The 16,040-nt window shown below is 43.9% G+C and overlaps 1 long non-coding RNA gene across 1 annotated transcript in view; it reads left to right on the top strand.

The window, feature by feature from the left end:
* The first annotated feature begins 564 nt into the window (after positions 1–564).
* Positions 565–16,040, top strand: part of LOC142737575 (uncharacterized) — a 180,592-nt gene continuing 165,116 nt past the window's right edge. Inside the window, exon 1 of the long non-coding RNA XR_012880582.1 lies at positions 565–647. This is a non-coding gene — a long non-coding RNA (uncharacterized LOC142737575). The remainder of the gene's footprint in view (positions 648–16,040) is intronic.

The raw sequence follows: 16,040 nt of genomic DNA, 5'->3' as shown, positions 1-16,040 counted from the left end.
TAGTTTTTGTTTTGATATGGTCTGCCATGTGTATTTCTTTTTGATGTAATTTTTCATAATAAATGGTCCTTTCTATATCCACGCTGTAGATTACTACATTCTCTGTTGATCTGTATGGTAGAGTAGGATTTTAATGGATATATCTTTCAGCTACCCTAAAAATCTGTACTATGTTATGGATAAATAGCCGCTATGGATAAAGGCTGATAGTGTCATTTCACTATAAACTAAAACGAGTTGGATTAGTTCAAGTGTAAAAGGAATTTTTTGAACTTGTATCTATAATCAAATCAGTGTTTCACTGATGTAGTTTTGTGATAACCCTTTAAATATTCTACCATGCTCTAATAAACAAGTTACACTAGGAAGTAAATACTATGGCAGACGATTAGTTAAATTTGGCAGACGATTAGTTAAATTTATGTCACTTACAATTCCTCCGGAGTGTCTGGTCATGTGATTGGCACCCGATGACGTGACCTGCTGCTTGCGATCACATGACTGTGGTTGCTAAGCAACGGGATGCCGCTATGTTGGGTGACGAAGTTTGCGCATGCGCAGTGAGGCGGAACGGCGTTAAAAGTACAATTTAATATTGACGGTCTTCACCAGCTCGTTACAGATGGTCCGGTTCCCTATCCACTAGGGTAATGTTTAAACTATGTTTTTCTGTATAAATGTATGTTTTTTGTTGAAGTTTGACTTTTGTTCACAATTATGCTGCACCTGTATTGACAATTGCAATTACTGCTGTGATGTCATTTCCTTTATATAAACTGCACATTTGCACTTTATTTATTGCTTGAGAAAGACCCTGATTGGGGTCAAAACTTCACAATTTTGGTGAAATAAAGACACCTCTTTTTTACCTGGATAATGTGTGTGCTGTGGTTTTTCTACCTCTTTGTGCCTGTTTTGGAGTTGTCTGGCTGCGACTCGCACTGCCTGCACCGACTGAAAAAATTCCTTCCTGTTTAAAACCTCTCTTTGATTGCTCTTTGGGACTGTGATGTGCTGCTGATCTCTTTTCTTTAGTCTATGGAGAGATGCGTGATTCGTGAAAAGATAGGACATGTCCTATTTTCCCACGACCCTTCACACGGTCCGTTTAAACAACGACTGTGTGAACGGCCACATTGAATAAAATAGGTCCGTGGGACGGCCGCTGTTTCAACGGCCGTCCCACGGACGTTTAACACATTCTTGTGAATCAGGCCTAACTGTTGACCAACATGGTGCGGCTGGCCATGGGCCCCTTCTTAGACTTTGTTGCAACTATGACTGCTGAGACCCTTATGCCTAAGCCACTGCCTTGTTTCTAGGGGAAAATACCTCCATACAGAGTCTGGTGAAACTTTCCATGATTTTGTATGAAATTTGACAGAAAAAAACTAGTACACCGCGTTCCAAATTATTATGCAAATGTTATTTTTCGCAGATTTTCCTAAATAGTCGATGCAAATGACAGTCAGTATAATCTTCAAGCCATCAACCGTTGGAGTATAATGCAAATTTTATTGAACAAATCTCCTAATGATAACAGATTTTTTTTTAGAAGTAAAAAACTCAAAATGCACAGTTTCAAATTATTATGCACAACAGAGATCAAAACATTTTAAAGGTTGTAAAGAGAACTAAAATGGTAATTTGTTGAATTTGCAGCATCAGGAGGTCATATTTACAGAAATCAAAAGCTCTTTCAATCAAAAAAAACTTAACAGGCCAAGTTACATGTTAACATAGGACCCCTTCTTTGATATCACCTTCAGAATTCTTGCATCCATTGAATTTGTGAGTATTTGAACAGTTTCTGCTTGAATATCTTTGCAGGATGTCAGAATAGCCTCACAGAGCTTCTGTTTTGATTTGAACTGCCTCCCACCCTCAGATATTTTGCTTGAGGATGCTCCAAAGGTTCTCAATAGGGTTGAGGTCAGGGGAACATGGGGGCCACACCATGAGTTTCTCTCCTACCTACGGAAGGCACGGTTCTTCTTTTTGTACCACGGAAGAAAGTGGTCACTCATAAAGTCTACGTACTTTGCAGAGGTCATTTTCACACCGTCATGGAGCCTAAAGGGGCCTACCAGCTCTCTCCCCATGATTCCAGCCCAAAACATGAGTCCGCCACCTACTTGCTGACGTTGCAGCCTTGTTGGGACATGGTGGCCATTCGCCAACCATCCACTACTCCATCCATCTGGACCATCCAGGTTTGCACGGCACTCATCAGTAAACAACACGGTTTGAAAATTAGTCTTCATGTATTTCCGAGCCCACTGCAACCGTTTCTGCTTGTGAGCATTGTTTAGGGGTGGCCGAATAATCGCTTTATGCACACTTGCAAACCTCTGGAGGATCCTACACCTTGAGGTTCGCGGGACTCCAGAGGCACCAGCGGCTTCAAATACCTGTCTGCTGCTTTGCAATGGCATTTTAGCAGCTGCTCTCCTAATCCTATTCCCGTCTGTGCTCTGAATCAGCCACAAAACTTTTTACAGTACGATGATCACGCTTAAGTTTTCTTGAAATATCCAATGTTTTCATACCTTGTCCAAGGTATTGCACTATTTCACGCTTTTCGGCAGCAGAGAGATCCTTTTTCTTTCCCATATTGCTTGAAACCTGTGGCCTGCTTAATAATGTGGAACGTCCTTCTTAAGTAGTTTTCCTTTGATTGGGCACACCTGGCAAACTAATTATCACAGGTGACTGAGATTGATTACAATGATCCAAAGAGCCCTAAGACACAATACCATCCATGCGTTTAATTTAAAAACAAATAATTAAATGTTTATGACACTTAAATCCAATGTGCATAATGATTTGGAACACGGTGTATAGAGGCCCTTAATCTTTATCTTAATCTATACCATGCACTTTCATACCTCCCAACCGTCCCGGTTCAGCGGGACAGTCCCAGATTCTAGGCGGTATCCCACTGTACCGGGCAGCTGGTGGTATGTGCCGTTTTCAACTGTATCTGCGTCCGCCCCCTGCGTTACCATTTACTATCTAGCGCCGGCCGTGAGCGATCAGACAGACAGGCGCGATGCAGTGACGTCATCATGCCTGTCTGTGCCGAGCCACTCATAGCACAGAGTGGAGGAGCAGAGGAATCTCCTCCACTCGTCGTGGGAATGGGGCTAGGTAAGTATTTATTTTTTATTTTTTTGTTAGGCACTATTGGGGCATTATAATTTATGGTGGCTGCTAAGGAGGCATTATACTGTATGGGGGCAGCTAAGAGGGCATTATACTGTATGGGGCAGCTAAGAGGGCATTATACTGTATGGGGCAGCTAAGGGGGCATTATACTGTATGGGGCAACTATAGGGCTATATACAGAATAGGGCAGCTAAGGGGGCATTACACTGTATGGGGGCTTCTATGAGGTATTATACTGTATGGAGGCAGCTATAGGGCCATTATACTGTATGGGGGCATCTGTGGGGGAATTATACTGTATGGGGGCATTTGCATGGGCATTATACTGTGTGGGGGCATTATAGGGGCATTATACTGTGTGGGGGCACTTTGGGGCATTATACTGTGTGGGGGCTGCTATGGGGTCATTGTACTGTGTGGGGGGTTCTAAGGGCCATTATACTTTGGGGAGTCATTATGGGAGCATGATACTGTGTTGGCTGAACTGGGTGTATGTGGGCGGAGATTGGGTGGCGTTAGAGGTGTGGCTTAATAGAAAAATTTTTGTCCCTATTTGCAGAACTTAAAAGTTGGGAGGTATGTGTACCTCTATGGCAGCCATAATACGGTCATGTGCAGGAGCCCTAAATAAGGGTCCTGTACATGATTTGTGCTGCTGCTTTGTTTGCTTACAGACATTGCCTACACTGATACATTGTTACTACATTTCAGCTGTAAGCGACACTAGATGAGGATCATTTTTTGTCATCTAAATGTAACCAGGAATGTTTTCACTCACTGATTGCAGGCAGAAATCTTGAAAATTATTGAGAATTTACAAGATACGTTGGAAAGTCACTATCAAATAACACAGTATTTTGTATTTTCAGTGCAATATTGTATAGATTTGTTATTACTCTGGTAAGCGTAGCTATAAAAGCAAACATTTTCTCTATTGTTCTAGTAAAGGTGTGCGGCAAAGGGGATTTTACTATAAATTTTAATTAAATTGACTTTATCTCACATGTTTATGTTACATGGTTTGTCTTTAAAAGCTATTCTATTCTTCTCACCCTTTGATAATTTAGTTCAAGTTACCATAATGGGGATGTGTTCAAATAAAAGAATAATTAACAACTTGTAAAAGGAACGTTTTTTGTGCACTGATAATGGATTTTATAACGGTATCATTTGTAAGATTCCCTTTGAATGTAATAATAATATACATTATTAGATTTATTTTCCATGCATATGATAGTGACACAGAGCAGGCCATGTTCCCATCTGTAAACGCTGTTGTTCTGCTTTTGATAAAAGATCTTATCATCTTCTGTTGCTAATGGGTTTTGTGCATCTGTTACAGCATTGTAAACCATTTTATGTTACTGGAAGTGTCTGACATACAAAATGCAGACTAACTGCTTTATGCACTGTCTTCCTTAAAGAATCGAGCTGACGTCCTTGCGCCACATCATGTACTGAATCTGCCAATCTCTGTCTACTTCTGAGGCAGCAATGGGAATAAGTAAGTGTGAAGAGGAAGGCTCCAGTCCTCAGCTGTGAAGCCCATTTCAAACAGATCAGTGCGAACCAACATAACATCAGCTGTAGTATTGCCAGAGGCAAAATAAGATATCAGTCATATGGCTTTCATGTGATCTCGATAACTAGTCACAGGAGATTACATTAACTCGGATATAGATACATTTATTGGCTCTAATAAGTAGAAAATAAATGAGGGTCCAAGACAATATAATATACGTGCTTTAACCATCCCACTGAAAGAAAGGCATGACACAGATATATCACATCAAATTAGACATTGTCTACTTGGCGGGATATTCAGTGAAGGAAACAGTCTGGTCTTGTGTATATCGAGGCATGTAAACACTATTTTTTTTGTCTCCTGTTTGTCACATACTTTGTATTGAGAACATTTGCTATAGCTTTTATAATGATGTTATATAGAAACAGGGGCATATGCAGGGATGGGGTTATATGGTTATAAAAGCCCCCGTGCAGCCTCTCCACAATTTTGTGCAGTCAGACCGGCCAGTATACAGGGAGTCGGGGCCTGGGCAGACTGATCAGAAGATGGGGCACTGCTGGTGGATGTGGAGAAGGGATCCCCCAAGTACCTTCTAGTTCAAGGACAGGCAGGACATCTGCAGCCCAGACCAGTATAGCCTATACTGTTCTACGCTGCGGCTGACATGTCTGATATTGTGCCTGGAGGGACTTGGAGAAATCATATCAAGTTATTTTCCCAGGGGCAGGATCACGGTCTGCAGGCGCAATTGGGCTTTGTAACAAACTAAACTATGTCATAATAAATAGTAATTACATAATAAACTGGTCTAAGGTCTTGCAGTTGTCTACACACTGTTCCTGGATAATGTATTATACACTATATAAGATTACAGAGGAGTCTATATACATACTGTGCATTTGACTGCATGCATATTACACTGTGAAAGGACATTAATTGCTCTGATATACAAATCGTGTTTATAAAAATAAAAAATTGTTCTCCTCTTTAGTGTTGGGATTCCTGAAATAGAGACGTCAGTCTCCCTCTTATATTCTATAACTCTCCTCTCCCCATGTCTGGTAATCTTGTGTATATTCCAATCTTTACAGAGAGCGGTTTCTTTGCATACTTGGATTGGTGATGGCCAACATGCTTTCTGGGGTTTAGCAGGGCAAAATCCTGCATTAAGTGTGTATTCAGAAGTTGCTGTTGAGGTGCGTTTAAAACCGCATAACAAAATGCAGCCGAAAAACCATGTGTTTTTAATTGTGATCAGATTTGTTTTTCAATGCTGTTGTCTTTTTTTACGGTAAATATGCATGCAGTTTTTTATGCGGTTTCACCCTGGTGCCTCAATGTCTGAATACACCCTAAGGTTTTTCATTCATGCTGAAATAATACAGGCATATAAGGCATTTATGGTTTCTCCCAACTATGACTTGCTTCTGTAGTTTCTGCCAGAGCATCATTAGATACCATATGTTCCAGCACACCTTCCCCCATATGGGAGCACATTGCCCCCTTTCCCCATCTGGCATCACATTTTATGCTTCCTGTCCCACCTTTTCTTGTTGCACATTTTATCCCCTCACCTCATCATTTTTAACACCACATCCCATCCCTTTTCTTTGGCCAAACCCCGACCTCTTTTTGCCACATTTTTTTCTCCCTACCCAACTTCTATGGAAATATAGCCCCCTTTTGGACATTTCCTCTCCACTTTCCCCTCCCTTAGCAGTACATTGTCGCTTCCCCCACACTTTTTTCTCCATTGGCAGCACATTTCTTGCAGAAATGTCTGAACTTGAGCTCAAACACAAGGCTTAGATTACTTTTTTTTATGGCTGTGGCTGTGGCTTTAAACCAATCATCCTACAAAATGTGAGTCCTGATTTGGATTATGCCTCTTGGTAACAAAAGTTATTTGTGGATGAAAGACTGTTCCATCATCAATATAGGAAATAATTTATTTCAGGCTGGTCAGTGCTGTGGGAAATTATTGTGCGCACAACTGCTGTTTCTGCACAATCATTAGCACATACGTATATATACGGTAATTTGTAGTAAGCGATTGACCACTGGAATGTATATAGTGGGAACATCATTTAGCAACAGTAACTGTATTTACTTTATTCACATCTGTGGAGACTCTATTGGAGGTATATAACCTAGAAGAAATAGATGCTCGAAAGACAAAATAAATTATGAAAATAGACCAGACGAAGGCATTTGCGTTGAAATGCGCGTTGGGTGGACATTGGCTGTGCTGTCTCCTGCATCTATCATGGGTATGTTATATCCTTTTTGATATGCTTTGGTAACCTTGCAGATGATTGAGTTAACTTCAACTCCTATTAACCATATATTTGTTTATACATATGTTAATTATGCACATGGTTTACTAATATCACCATATACATTTATTGTGTTTGTATAGCATTTCTGCTACATTCATATATGGTCATTACATTATCTCTATGCCCTCTTATGGGTTGTACTTGTACTCATATTTTTTGAAGGCCTGCTATGGATGCAAATCTGTACCCTGTATTTATTTGGTAGATACACAGCTTTCTGTCCCTTTTTTAACTGTTTATGGGTTCCTCATTTTAATCTATTGTTCATTGTCCTTTATTATGTATTTCAATAAAGTATTTTTCTATTTTCATAATTTCTTTTGTTTTTCGAGCATCTATTTCTTCTAGGTTATATATTCAAGATTTGATGCTTTTTGGGTATACACCCTTGGATCAACCCATATAATTTGAATAATTTTTATTTTTGTATTTTTTACGTGTTTGGGCCATATTGATTCATGCGGCATTTTCGTTTAGGTTATTTACTCTATTGGAGGTGTAGCGTCCATGGCCATGGGCCATCGCATTTATTCACCTCCCAACGCCCGCAGCCATGGATCCGTGAGCGCTGGTCCCCATCTCCTTCCTAGGAGACATCACACTCACTTCCGCTCCAGTCTGCTGTGTCCCGTAGGGGTCGCACGCACGCTCGTGCCCGCTCTTAAAGGGCCAGCGCGCGCACCTGTAAAACAATCATCATTATCAACCACATGATTTCCTGGTCTATAAGAAGGCCCCAGCCCTTCTGATTCTTGCCTGAGCATTGTTAGTATTCCCAAGTCTGTCTTGCAAATGGTCCCTTAGTGTCTCCCATTCCCTGGCTGGAAGCGATGTCTATTCACTCTCAAGACACTTCAGTAACGTTAATGTGTGCGTAAGTGACAGCACATCATGATCTCGAAAGATTACTATGTGCTGAGTACATGAATGGAGAGAAGTGTATGACGCTGATTGGTCAGCGTCATACACTTCTCTTTACAACGCCCACTTGGTCAAAAGCTAAAAAACGCCCAGTTGGCCATTAAGAAAGACATTAGCATAAATCTAAAATAGGTCATAACTTGGTCAAAATTTATCGTTTTTCTAAATAAAAACCACTGCTGTTATCTACATTACAGCGCCGATCACATTATGTAGAAGAGAGGGCACTTATAATGTGGTCACAGAGCCTCTCTTAAGAAATGTTTTGGCCATTTTAAAATGTACAGATGTGTCCACCATTACCTTTGCTTGAATTTGGTTAGACACTTTAATTTATCATGAAACAAAATCAATACAATATCGCAACATGCGACAGGCTGCAATTCACTTCACAACCACTGGATGGCCACATTCAGACACATATAGCATAGACATCTAGTTGTATAGACAAATCAGAGTATCGCAGAATCATGTTATTTTACAAAGCTTGTCATCTCGCGCCACACATCTCACGATATCTTGAGATAAGAGGAAAGGTAAGGAAGGACATCTGTATTATTATATTTTGTATCATCATATATAGTATTGTTTAATATTTTGACATATATAAAGTTCTCTGGACAGTCCTCCTTTGCATTTCAATAAGATTAAGCATCCTGGAATTGTTATAAACTTTAAGACAAACCATGATGGGTGTTTGTGGTTTCTTTCTCTTCCTTCGGTAGCTTAATCTATGTGCTTGTTGGGATATCACAAGGTCAAAGGTTGCTTAGAGCAAAAATGCTGAAATTCTCTCAAAAACATCAGATTATCAGAAGTATTTGATTACTATACAATCTATTTCCATATAAACTAAATGATCAATGTTAAAATGCCAGTTTCTCTTCAAAAACATATTTTATTTTTATTACTACAAAACACACACGTACATATGGATATATTATTTATATATATACATATATATATATATATATATATATATACATACACACATCAGATAGTATGCATATACATATGTTCCTGACTCTAAACTATCAGTGTAAAGGATCTGCCAGGCACTACGTCTGGGTATACTCCCAGGATTAGTCAGTCGACACCTGAGGCCAGACCTCTGAGACTGACACCTGCTCCCACCAATCAGGGTGGCAGGCTCAGGAGTGGGAGAGCCTATCGCGGCCTGGTCAGTCAGAGTTAGCTCCGCCCCCTGTCCATTTATACCTGCCGTTTTCTCTTCCTCCCTGCTTGTTATTCTTCTTGGATTCCTGGCCCCACTGCTGCCTTGCTCCAGCCTGCTTCTGCCGTGCTTCTGCCTTGCTTCAGTTCCGTTTATCCTGCGTTGCTCTGCCCCTGGCTTGCTTCTGCTCCGTGCTCCCGTTTGTATACTCCACTACTTCCTGATCCTGACTGGCTCATTCACCGCTCCGTTTCCTCGCGGCGTTCCGTGTGCTACTGTATTCCCTTGCGTGTTCCCTGTTTGTACTCCCTTGCACTTAGACAGCGTAGGGACCGCCGCCAAGTTGTACCCCGTCGCCTAGGGCGGGTCGTTGCAAGTAGGCAGGGACAGGGCGGTGGGTAGATTAGGGCTCACTTGTTCCCTTCACCTCCTTCCTGCCATTACATAATAACAAGCCCTTACCTAGTCTACCATTTCTTCTACGCTGACGCTATCATGGACCCCCTTGAGACCCTGACCCAGCAGATGCAGGGCCTCTCCCTACAGGTCCAGGCCCTGGCTCAGAGGGTCAATCAGTCTGACACTGCCTTTGTAGTACCCCTCACCTCACCTTTAGAACCCAACCTCAAGTTACCTGACCGGTTCTCAGGGGACCGTAAGACTTTTCTCTCCTTCGGGGAGAGTTGCAGACTTTATTTCCGCCTAAGACCTCACTCCTCAGGTTCCGAGAACCAGCGGGTGGGTATCATTATATCCCGACTCCAGGAAGGGCCCCAAGAGTGGGCCTTCTCCTTGGCTCCTGACGCCCCTGAACTTTCCTCCGTTGATCGGTTTTTCTCTGCCCTCGGTCTCATTTACGACGAGACTGACAGGACTGCCTTAGCCGAGAGTCAGCTGGTGACCTTACGTCAGGGTGGGAGACCTGTTGAGGAATACTGTTCTGATTTTAGAAAGTGGTGCGTAGCTTCTCGGTGGAACGACCCGGCCCTAAGGTGCCAGTTTAGGTTAGGATTTTCTGACGCCCTGAAGGATCTGCTGGTTAGCTACCCCTCTTCTGACTCCCTAGACCAGGTTATGGCCCTAGCAGTACGACTTGACCGACGTCTCAGGGAACGTCAGCTGGAACGTTTCAATGTTTTCCCCTCTGACTGCCCTGCGATTCCCCCCGAGGTCCCGTCTCCTCGCTCTTCCACGGAGGACTCGGAGGTACCTATGCAACTCGGGGCCTCCATGTCCCCTCGACAACGTAGAGAGTTTCGCAGGAAGAATGGTCTCTGCTTCTATTGTGGGGACGACAAGCATCTACTGAACACCTGTCCCAGGCGCAGGAATAAGCAGCCGGAAAACTTCCGCGCCTAAGTGATCATCGGGGAGGTCACTTGGGCGCACAGGTATTTCCCGTTAATACTAAACGCAATAAGATTTTGCTTCCCTTTCAGGTCTCGTTTGCTGGCCGGTCTGCCACTGGCAGTGCCTTCGTGGATTCGGGCTCATCTGCTAATATCATGTCTGTGGAATTTGCTATGTCTCTAAAAATGCCTTTTATTGATTTACCTTATCCTATCCCGGTAGTGGGTATCGACTCCACTCCTCTTGCTAATGGTTATTTTACTCAGCATACTCCTGTTTTTGAACTCCGTGTTGGCTCCATGCATTTGGAGCAGTGCTCTGTACTGGTGATGCAGGGATTATCGTCCGATCTGGTATTAGGTCTTCCCTGGTTGCAGCTGCATAATCCCACGTTTGATTGGAATACTGGGGATCTCACCAAATGGGGTAGTGATTGCCTGATGTCATGTCTTTCGGTTAACTCTATTTCTCACCGGGAGGAGGTAAACACGCTTCCTGAGTTTGTTCAGGACTTCGCTGATGTGTTTTCTAAGGAGGCCTCCGAGGTGTTGCCCCCTCATAGAGATTACGATTGCGCTATCGATTTGGTGCCTGGTGCCAAGCTTCCTAAGGGGAGGATATTTAATCTTTCATGTCCTGAACGTAAAGCTATGAGGGAGTATATCCAAGAATGCCTGGCCAAGGGTTTCATTCGCCCCTCGACTTCTCCTGTAGGTGCTGGCTTCTTCTTTGTGGGGAAGAAGGATAGTGGTCTTAGGCCGTGCATTGATTATCGTAACCTGAATAAGGTCACAGTAAGGAACCAGTATCCCCTTCCTTTGATTCCGGATCTTTTTAATCAGGTTCAGGGGGCCCAATGGTTCTCTAAGTTCGATCTACGGGGGGCATATAACCTTATCCGCATCAAAGAGGGGGATGAGTGGAAAACTGCGTTCAACACGCCCGAAGGTCATTTCGAATACCTAGTCATGCCCTTTGGGTTGTGTAATGCCCCTGCCGTCTTCCAGAATTTTATTAATGAAATTCTGAGAGATTACCTGGGTAATTTTCTTGTAGTGTACCTTGATGACATACTGGTGTTTTCCAAGGACTGGTCCTCACACCTGGAGCATGTCAGGAAGGTCCTCCAGGTCCTTCGGGAAAATAATCTGTTTGCGAAGACCGAAAAATGTGTGTTTGGGGTACAGGAGATACCATTTTTAGGTCAAATCCTCACTCCTCATGAATTCCGCATGGACCCTGCCAAGGTTCAGGCTGTGGCGGAATGGGTCCAACCTGCCTCCCTGAAGGCGCTACAGTGTTTTTTGGGGTTCGCTAACTATTACAGGAGATTTATTGCCAACTTCTCGGTCGTCGCTAAGCCTCTTACGGACCTCACTCGCAAGGGTGCTGATGTCCTCCATTGGCCCCCTGAGGCCGTCCAGGCTTTTGAGACCCTCAAGAAGTGCTTTATCTCGGCCCCCGTGCTGGTTCAGCCCAACCAAAGGGAGCCATTTATTGTGGAGGTTGACGCGTCCGAGGTGGGAGTGGGGGCCGTCTTGTCCCAGGGTACCAGCTCCCTCACCCATCTCCGCCCCTGTGCTTACTTCTCTAGGAAGTTTTCGCCCACGGAGTGTAACTATGATATTGGCAACCGCGAACTTTTAGCCATTAAATGGGCTTTTGAAGAGTGGCGTCACTTCTTGGAGGGGGCCAGACACCAGGTAACGGTCCTTACTGACCACAAGAATCTGGTTTTCCTAGAATCTGCCCGGAGGCTTAATCCTAGACAAGCTCGTTGGGCACTGTTCTTTACCAGATTTAATTTCTTGGTTACCTATAGGGCTGGGTCCAAAAATATTAAGGTTGATGCACTGTCACGTAGTTTCATGGCTAATCCTCCTTCTGAGAAGGATCCTGCTTGTATTTTACCCCCTGGTATAATTGTTTCTGCCACTGATTCTGACTTAGCCTCTGACATCGCGGCTGATCAAGGTTCAGCTCCCGGGAACCTCCCTGGGGACAAACTGTTTGTCCCCCTGCAATACCGGCTAAGGGTACTCAGGGAAAACCATGACTCCGCTCTATCTGGTCATCCTGGCATCTTGGGTACCAAACTCCTCATTACCAGAAACTATTGGTGGCCTGGGTTGCCTAAAGACGTTAGGGCTTACGTCGCCGCTTGTGAGGTCTGTGCTAGGTCCAAGACCCCTAGGTCCCGACCTGCGGGCTTACTACGTTCCTTGCCCATTCCCCAGAGACCTTGGACCCATATCTCCATGGATTTTATCACCGATTTGCCTCCATCTCAGGGCAAGTCGGTGGTGTGGGTGGTAGTAGACCGCTTCAGCAAGATGTGCCACTTTGTGCCCCTTAAGAAACTACCTAACGCCAAGACGTTAGCTTCTTTGTTTGTGAAACACATTCTGCGTCTCCATGGGGCCCCAGTCAATATAGTTTCGGACAGAGGGGTACAATTTGTTTCCTTATTTTGGAGAGCTTTTTGTAAAAAGTTGGAGATTGATCTATCCTTCTCCTCCGCCTTCCATCCCGAAACTAATGGCCAAACGGCAAGGACTAACCAATCCCTGGAACAATATTTAAGGTGTTTCATTTCTGACTGTCAATTTGATTGGGTCTCATTCCTTCCCCACGCCGAATTTTCCCTGAATAACCGGGTCAGTAACTCGTAAGGGGTCTCCCCGTTTTTCTGTAATTTCGGGTTTAATCCTAGGTTCTCCTCCGTTTCCCCTGGTTGTTCCAATAATCCCGAGGTAGAGGACGTTCATCGGGAACTGTGCACAGTCTGGGCCCAGGTTCAGAAGAACCTAGAGGCGTCCCAGAGCGTACAAAAGATTCAGGCTGATTGTAGACGTTCTGCTAACCCCCGGTTTGTCGTCGGGGATCTGGTGTGGTTGTCGTCGAGGAACTTGCGCCTTAAGGTCCCGTCCAGGAAGTTTGCTCCCCGATTTATTGGACCTTATAAGGTCATTGAAGTCCTCAACCCTGTATCCTTCCGTCTGGAGCTGCCCCCATCCTTTCGCATACACGACGTCTTCCATGCCTCCCTCCTGAAATGCTGCTCCCCGTCCTGGTCCCCCTCGAGGAAACCTCCTGTCCCCGTTCTCACCCCTGAGGGGGTGGAATTCGAGGTGGCCAAGATTGTGGACAGTAGGATGATCCAGGGCTCCCTCCAGTACCTGGTCCATTGGAGAGGATACGGGCCGGAGGAGAGGACTTGGGTACCTCCTCGAGATGTTCACACTGGGGTATTGATAAGGAGGTTCCACCTTCTCTTCCCCACTAAACCGGGTCCTCTTAGTAAGGGTCCGGTGGCCCCTCATAAAAGGGGGAGTACTGTAAAGGATCTGCCAGGCACTACGTCTGGGTATACTCCCAGGATTAGTCAGTCGACACCTGAGGCCAGACCTCTGAGACTGACACCTGCTCCCACCAATCAGGGTGGCAGGCTCAGGAGTGGGAGAGCCTATCGCGGCCTGGTCAGTCAGAGTTAGCTCCGCCCCCTGTCCATTTATACCTGCCGTTTTCTCTTCCTCGTTGCTTGTTATTCTTCTTGGATTCCTGGCCCCACTGCTGCCTTGCTCCAGCCTGCTTCTGCCGTGCTTCTGCCTTGCTTCAGTTCCGTTTATCCTGCGTTGCTCTGCCCCTGGCTTGCTTCTGCTCCGTGCTCCCGTTTGTATACTCCACTACTTCCTGATCCTGACTGGCTCATTCACCGCTCCGTTTCCTCGCGGCGTTCCGTGGGCTACTGTATTCCTTTGCGTGTTCCCTGTTTGTACTCCCTTGCACTTAGACAGCGTAGTGGCCGCCGCCAAGTTGTACCCCGTCGCCTAGGGCGGGTCGTTGCAAGTAGGCAGGGACAGGGCGGTGGGTAGATTAGGGCTCACTTGTTCCCTTCACCTCCTTCCTGCCATTACAATCAGTTTCCATTTTATTTCCCTGACATCTACAGATTTGTTCGTCATTACTTTTGCTCTTAACTCAACATTTCCTGAGATGTGTGGCACGAGATGTCTAAGTTTGAAAAAAACAACATTATTTTGGAATACTCTGTCACGAGATGTCTATGCTTTATGTGTCTATATATGGCCATCCAGTGGTTGTGATGTGAATTGCCACCTATCAAAAGTTTTGTTAGCATGCTGCGAGATTGTATTGATTTTGTTTCATGAGAAAGTTGAGTCCTTAATTAAATTCAAGCAAAGTTAAGGGTGGACACATTTGTATAAGCTGTGTTAAAGATGATTTCTCCCCCAAAAGCATATTAGATGCAGAAGGTGTTGTTGTCAAATAGTGGTAACAGTGATATATTTGTAAAATCTTAAATGATTAGAAAACTAAAATGTTATCTGGTGTTAAAAGAGCAACATGTAATGCAATATGACAATTTACAGTCATGTGCCAGTGCACTATGGTGGTCAAGACTAAAATTATTGTCTGGACTATCCTCACATGGAAAGATCTTTCACTGGAAAAACTTCATTAAACAGAAAAATAAGTTATCACTGGGGATTGATAAGCTGAGACTCCGACCAATTGCTGGAATGAATGGACTGCCCTAGCAATCCAAATGCCCTTTTGGCTCCTGTTGGCTTCACTTTTTTTGCAAATTAAGCTAAAGGGCAGTACAGTCCTACTGAAATCAATGGGATTTTACGCTCCATCAGCTTTGTCCTAACGATTGATGGATCATTGCCTTTTTGCCTTCCTGTCAAGGCATCTGACTTATCTCAATGACATGTCAGAAAATGTAATGTATACTCTATAAAAAAAAATGTGATTAGTTTATCAAAATGAGAATCTCCGCTTGTAATTATTCACTAGAGAGTTTTCAGTCTTGTAATGAAATATTTTTCAGCTGTGCTTTTGATGAGCAGGCGCCAGAAAGTATTTGGGATACTCCTTGGCAACAGAGGCTGTGACTGGTGGGTGACAGCACCTGATCTCCACACTTTTAGAGATCCAGTAGCGTCCGATATCATATAGCAGAATTGATGCCAGAGGAAGGTATTGGCCATGATTCAACTCTGGATTGTGGGTTTCTTAGCAAGTATTGGTTTATTAATGTTCATTTTGTTTTTGAAATTAGATGTTTTAGTCCAAGTTAAATTTTTAGTATAAAGTACAAACTAGAACAGTTAACATTTATGAATTAAAATGTAGTTTACTATCCCTTCAATTCTTCCACTGGAAGGCTAAGCCACAGTTCCATGGATTACTACTTGACTTAAAAAAATATGTGTGCCCAGCCTACTGCTGCCACTGAGGAATGGTGACTGACTATTGCAACTTCCTATAGGCTTGTTTTTTTCTTTTCTTTTTTCTTTACTCTATCTACTGTATGCTCTAGACTTGGATCTGGTACCATAGCTTTTCAGCAAGCTCATCTACAATCTACACTTATTCTGGTAGCATCTTTACACAGTTAAGGCTTCGTTCACATCTGCGTCAGGGCTCCGTTCTGACCTTCTGTTGGAGCTTTCGGTCGGAATGGAGCCCTGACTGACACAAACGGAAACCGGTGGTAACGGATCCGGTGCCAATGGTTTCCATTTGTGCA

This window comes from Rhinoderma darwinii, chromosome 1, assembly GCF_050947455.1.
Source record: "Rhinoderma darwinii isolate aRhiDar2 chromosome 1, aRhiDar2.hap1, whole genome shotgun sequence".
Classification (NCBI taxonomy): domain Eukaryota; kingdom Metazoa; phylum Chordata; class Amphibia; order Anura; family Rhinodermatidae; genus Rhinoderma; species Rhinoderma darwinii.
The sequence above is the reverse complement of the archived record's forward strand: the minus strand, read 5'-3'. Positions and strand labels throughout refer to the sequence as shown.